At 42.1% G+C, this 6,000-nt stretch overlaps 1 protein-coding gene across 3 annotated transcripts in view; it reads right to left on the bottom strand.

Annotated features, from left to right (window-relative positions):
* Nucleotides 1-5,526, bottom strand: part of LOC135039548 (mucin-2-like) — a 95,026-nt gene extending 89,500 nt beyond the window's left edge. For 2 of the 3 annotated variants that reach the window (XM_063954739.1, XM_063954740.1), the window contains exon 1: nucleotides 5,291-5,468. The gene's annotated coding sequence lies outside the window, so the exon portion shown is untranslated. Of the gene's footprint in view, nucleotides 1-5,290; nucleotides 5,469-5,509 lie in introns of those variants that run through there. The other variant, XM_063954741.1, reaches the window with a different exon arrangement.
* Nucleotides 5,527-6,000: the final 474 nt, after the last annotated feature.

Below are 6,000 nucleotides of genomic sequence, written 5' to 3' on the forward strand. Positions count from 1 at the left end.
CTGGGCAGAAAAACATCTAAAAGCTCTGTTGGCAATATTCATTCCGGGAGTAGACAACTGGGAAGCAGACTTCCTCAGCAGACACGATCTCCATCCGGGAGAGTGGGGCCTCCACCAAGAAGTCTTTGCAGAGGTGACAAGTCTTTGGGGAGTTCCTCAAATAGACATGATGGCATCTCGTCTCAACAAGAAGCTTCAGAGATATTGTTCCAGGTCGAGAGACCCTCAAGGAATAGTGGTGGATGCGCTAGTGACCCAGTGGGTTTTCCTGTCAGTGTATGTCTTCCCTCCACTTCCGCTGATCCCAAAAGTACTCAGGATCGTAAAAAGAACAAAGGTTCGAGCAATCTTCATTGCCCCAGACTGGCCAACGAGGGCTTGGTACCAGGATCTTCAGCAGTTGCTCGTAGAAGATCCTCTGCCTCTTCCTCCTCGCGAGGACCTGCTGCAGCAGGGGCTGTGCGTGTATCAAGACTTACCGCGGCTACATTTGACGGCATGGCTGTTGAGCGCCGGATCCTAGCCCGAAAGGGTATTCCCAAGGAAGTCATCCCCACTCTTATTCAGGCCAGGAAAGGAGTAACGTTGAAACATTACCACCGTATTTGGAGAAAATATGTGTCTTGGTGTGAATCCAAGAAAGCTCCTACGGAAGAGTTTCACTTAGGACGTTTCCTCCATTTTCTACAGGCTGGTGTGGAAGCAGGCCTCCGATTGGGATCAATCAAGGTCCAGATTTCGGCCTTGTCAGTGTTCTTCCAAAAACAATTGGCCTCTCTTCCAGAGGTTCAGACCTTCGTGAAAGGGGTTCTGCACATCCAGCCTCCATTCGTGCCTCCAGTGGCACCATGGGACCTTAACGTGGTGTTGCAGTTCCTTCAATCGGATTGGTTTGAGCCTCTACAAAAGATAGAGTTGAAGTTTCTCACTTGGAAAGTGGTGATGCTTTTGGCATTGGCATCTGCAAGATAGGTGTCTGAATTGGGGGCCTTGTCTCACAAGAGCCCTTACCTGATCTTCCATGAAGATAGGGCAGAGTTGAGAACTCGTCCACATTTTCTTCCAAAGGTGGTTTCGTCTTTCCACATAAACCAACCTATTGTAGTGCCAGTAGTTACTGACACATTAACTGAGTCAAAGTCTCTAGATGTGGTTAGGGCTTTGAAAATCTATGTTGCTAGAACAGAGCGAATACAGAAAACAGAGGCCCTGTTTGTCCTGTGTGCTCACAACAAGATTGGGTGTCCTGCTTCCAAGCAGACTATTGCACGTTGGATCAGAAATACGATTCAGCAAGCTCATACTATGGCTGGATTGCTGTTACCGACATTGGTAAAGGCCCACTCCACTAGGAAGGTGGGCTCATCCTGGGCGGCTGCCCGGGGGGGTCTCGGCATTACAACTTTGCCGAGCAGCTACCTGGTCAGGGTCAAACACATTCGCTAAGTTCTACAAGTTTGACACCTTGGCCGATGAGTGCCTTAAGTTTGGTCAATCGGTGCTGCAGAGTCATCCGCACTCTCCCGCCCGTACTGGAGCTTTGGTATAAACCCCATGGTCTTGATGTCGTCCCCAGCATCCTCTAGGACGTATGAGAAAACAGGATTTTGATACCTACTGGTAAATCCTTTTCTCCTAGCCTGTAGAGGATGCTGGGCGCCCGTCCCAGTGCGTACTGTACCTGCAGTTTAGTTATTTAAGTTACACAAGTTGTGTTATCTTGGTTCAGCATGTTGCTGCAATTAGTTCATGCCTGTTGGCGTGTGTTATGTTGAATGCCATGTGTGTGGCATGGTTGAGGGTGTGAGTTGGTATGTATCTCACCACTAGTTTAAAGTTAAATCCTTTCCTCGAAAATGTCCGTCTCCCTGGGCACAGTTCCTACAACTGAGGTCTGGAGGAGGGGCATAGAGGGAGCAGCCAGTTCACACCCAATGAAAAGTCTATCGAGTGCCCATGGGGGGATCAAACGCCAATTTTTTTTTTAACAAATCAACTCTTTACTACACTAACAACACACAAGCCTTCATGGGTGGCACTAATCCATTGCAGACTTCGGACCAAACATGCTGCTTATCACAGCTAAAGTCGCACCTCACAACACTACACAAATCGACTTAATACACCACTAAATAACAATATGGCAGCCAAAATGATTGTTAGTAAATGTGTGATTTGCTATGAAAAACATTCCGGCACTGAGGGATGATTAGGGATCACAGACTAAAACAATTAGTAAATCCCCCTCCCTTCCCCAGGGACTCAAAGTAGCTTTATAGACATAAAAACGTAGCACATTCTAACAGGATTTTGTATTACTGCAAGTAGATAAGATAACTAAAGAGAGAGAGAGAGGGAGAGCACAATAATACCCCTTTCACACAGCCCAAAATTTCCCGGGTTATTGCACATGAACGCGCACCAACCCGGGAAATTTCTCGGTGTGAAAGGGTACAGGCTCAAAATCCCGGGATTCCTGCCCCGGCATTTCAACCCTGCAATCGACCAGGGTTGGTCCCGGAATCCTCCCGGGAACCTGGTCTGTGTGAACGGGAGCCGGGTCAATGCGCCCCGGCTCCCGTTCACTTTCTATGTAGCAGGCGGCGCTTGGAGATCATGTGATCTCTTGCGCCGCCCCCGCCGCGTCACCACTGACGTCAGCAACCCGGCAATATGCCGGGCTACTGACTGCGGTATGCAAGGGGTCTTACCCGGGAATGTCCTTGCATGATCCAGGGACCGTATTCCCGGGTAAGACCCCTGCATATCTGGTGTGAAAGGGGTATAAGCATGATTCAGAGTTGGTGCAGTCATTATGGGTAATAAATAATTTCCTCAGGTTATACAGGGTGAGACAGAAAAACCTCAAAGATTCAAAGGTTCAAAAAAGGTATGGTAAATTCTATTCAAAATTTTAGTACATACTAAAAATGTAGACTACAGCTTATTTTCAATTGGTTTTGAATATTATATCATCCAGATGGTGGCCTTCGTTCATGATACACATTTGTTGTCAATTTCTGAAGTTTCACATCACTCGGTGGGTCATTTTCAGTGTTATCACAGCAATTTCTTGATAAAGTTCACTTTCATTTGTCTAGCTACACATACAGTATGTGCTGCTACTGTATATTGTTGCTGCATATAACAAGTCAGCTAGTCGGCTCCCATTAGTATAAATAGGCGGTGGGTGCTCCCATTCAAAAGATGGCATAGTAGCATGTATGCCCAGCTATTCCGGGAGTTGTGTGCTGTGATGCATACATAAGAGGAAACGCAGAATGTTCATTACTGGGCAGAAAACAGTATACAGTTAGCATACCACTCATCGGCATCCTGGCTGTCACAATACCGACACTGGGATTCTGGTGGGGGCACCATACCACCACCAATATACTGGTGAGGAGAGTGATTCCCCCACTATGAGTGTCACGACACCCGTAGAGGGAGAATAGAACCTTTGGTGAGTGTAGCTCGCCACCGAACCAGCATGAGTCTTTGTTGCGCTCGCCCCCTGCCGGCATTCTACCACTCGGGATGCCGATGTCGGTATACTGACTCTCAGCATCCCGTGCAGCGGGATATCATACCGAACCCCAGAAAACAATCCCCATCAGCTTCATGAAAGGCCTCTCCACAACCAACAGGCCATCTGAAAGCTGAGGTCATTATACATCAACCAAGAGCCATTAATGAACTGAAGGTTGCTATACACCAAGAAATTACAATATCATACTTAAAGACAACTGAAAATAAACTATATTCCATGCAGTTTTAGATTATGTACTAAAATATTGAATAGCATTTACCATGCCTTTTTTGTCAACCTTTAAAATCTGGGAGTTTTTTTTTGCCTCACCCTGTATATTACACACACACAAAAGGTACCCGACGAGGCAGCTTGGGAGTACTATGTATGATTAACTTGGTTGGAATACTGTAGGTTACACCTAGATGAGATTACACATAATTGGTGGTTGCAGCGTCCTAAAGTTAGGATTAGTCTGAAATAAAACATACAGTACTGTCCAAGTAACAAACCTGTTACAAAAAACACTGTCTGACAAGGAACACTAGTAGTATAAGTTAGAACAGCTGTATGACTAAATATTACAGTAAATTCATTTTTTAAAACATTATAAATAAAAAAAATCATCACTGACAAAATTACAAATGGTCCTTTCAAAACAAGCATACACTAGAACATCATTATTATTTTAGAATTTAAGAATAAACCATATTACAGTATATCTTTGGGGTTATTGGAGGTTATCTACCAACTAAATGAAGTACTTTACTTTATTTGTGTAGTTTGCTCTAAACTGATTAAAATGAATGCCTGTTTTTTTTTTATGGCCAGTTGCGTCGCTTTCTGATTTAACAATCAGCATTGTCTATTCAGTTGGTTTCAGATATAACATTTATTGTGTTTAATGAAGATTTGAAAATGTGTCATTGCCTAATGCCTACAACTCCCCACACTTCTGTTCACATTTGTACTGCTGACATGCTAATATTTTTCAAAACAATAGTTTTAATTTGTTATAAGAAAAAAAGAATAAAAATGTTTAATGCATTCTTATTTGCTGAATTCAAAGTTTACAATCTTAAACTGGGAACACACTTATCCAATTCTCATCCAATCCTACCTCTAAACTACCAGTTGGTCACACATTGGCAGAGTGTGTACACTTACACAACCTCTGGTAATTCTGATCATCCAGTCTTGTTAAAAGATTTTTAAACCTGCTGTAAAATCAGAAGACCAGATCACCAATCACCAGACTCATTTATAAGTGTGTTTGCTCCTGAGACTGGTTTGTTCAGCTCTTCTCACAATTCATCCCTGTGAGTGGCTGTTGGTCTACCAAAGATTGGAAAAGTGTGTACTGTAACCCAATACCTTTTGGCAAATGGTTTCAGCAGATGCAGATCAAAGATCGGCAGCATAATTGGAGAAGTGTGTATGCATAGCTTGCATGTTGTATTTGCAACCTACTGTAGGTCTCCAGGATTGTGTCAACAGTCTGGTATGGAATTAGATCCCTTGAAGATGTAACAAGTGTGTACCCAGCTTCAGTTATACTGTAACAGAATATAATGAAATATAGTGCTCTGTCCTTTTTCTTTGACAAATCTGACCTGTGGATTTAACAGTTCCACAATTTCTATTCTCAACACAGTTTACAAATATTTTAGGTAAAACACAATGTCAAGAATATATATTTTATATATAACATCAGTTTCATTCTGTAATCTGGCACATTTTCAGATATCTTGTTTACATTACCTTTTCTTCAGTTGTTACTGTCACCTGCCACTCCTCAAAATGATCACAGACTGAAGTTTATGGAAGGTGAAATAGTGCCTCTTAAAAATTTCACCAATCAGTTTTGTAGCCACACCTGACATAGGAAAAATAGTGCAAAATGTGCTCTACTGTATTAACCTAAGGCATTTGTTTAGAGAATGCAGAATATATCAAACAATGTCAAATTAGAAGACTGACCTTCAGATTACTTGAACAATAGTGTCAAATTTCTCACAGAACCCCAGAGCCATTCTATTAAAATAGTTTCTCTCTAAATTATCTTCTCAATAACGTAACAGGCATGCATTGGGTGTTGCTGTTCAGTGAGTTTCTCCAGAGTTTAGCTACTTAAAATAAAATTCACACTTTAAAATAAAGTTAAAAACATAACGATTTATGTTGCAATTCTGATTCAATAAAACATAGTAGTGCAAGAATTGAACAGGTTGGAGATGATTGATGCCAATTTACTAACCTAACATATATTTTAATATAGGTACTTAGGGGTAAATTTACTAAGATGGGAGTTCTATTTAAGATGGGATGTTGCCCATAGCAACCAATAAGATTCCAGGTATTATCTTCTATCTTAGTAAATTAAGTGCCTATATTAAAATATATGTTAGGTTAGTAAATTGGCATCAATCAAGTTCTATTTAAGATGAGATGTTGCCCATAGCAACCAATCA

Source organism: Pseudophryne corroboree, chromosome 2 (assembly GCF_028390025.1).
Source record: "Pseudophryne corroboree isolate aPseCor3 chromosome 2, aPseCor3.hap2, whole genome shotgun sequence".
Classification (NCBI taxonomy): domain Eukaryota; kingdom Metazoa; phylum Chordata; class Amphibia; order Anura; family Myobatrachidae; genus Pseudophryne; species Pseudophryne corroboree.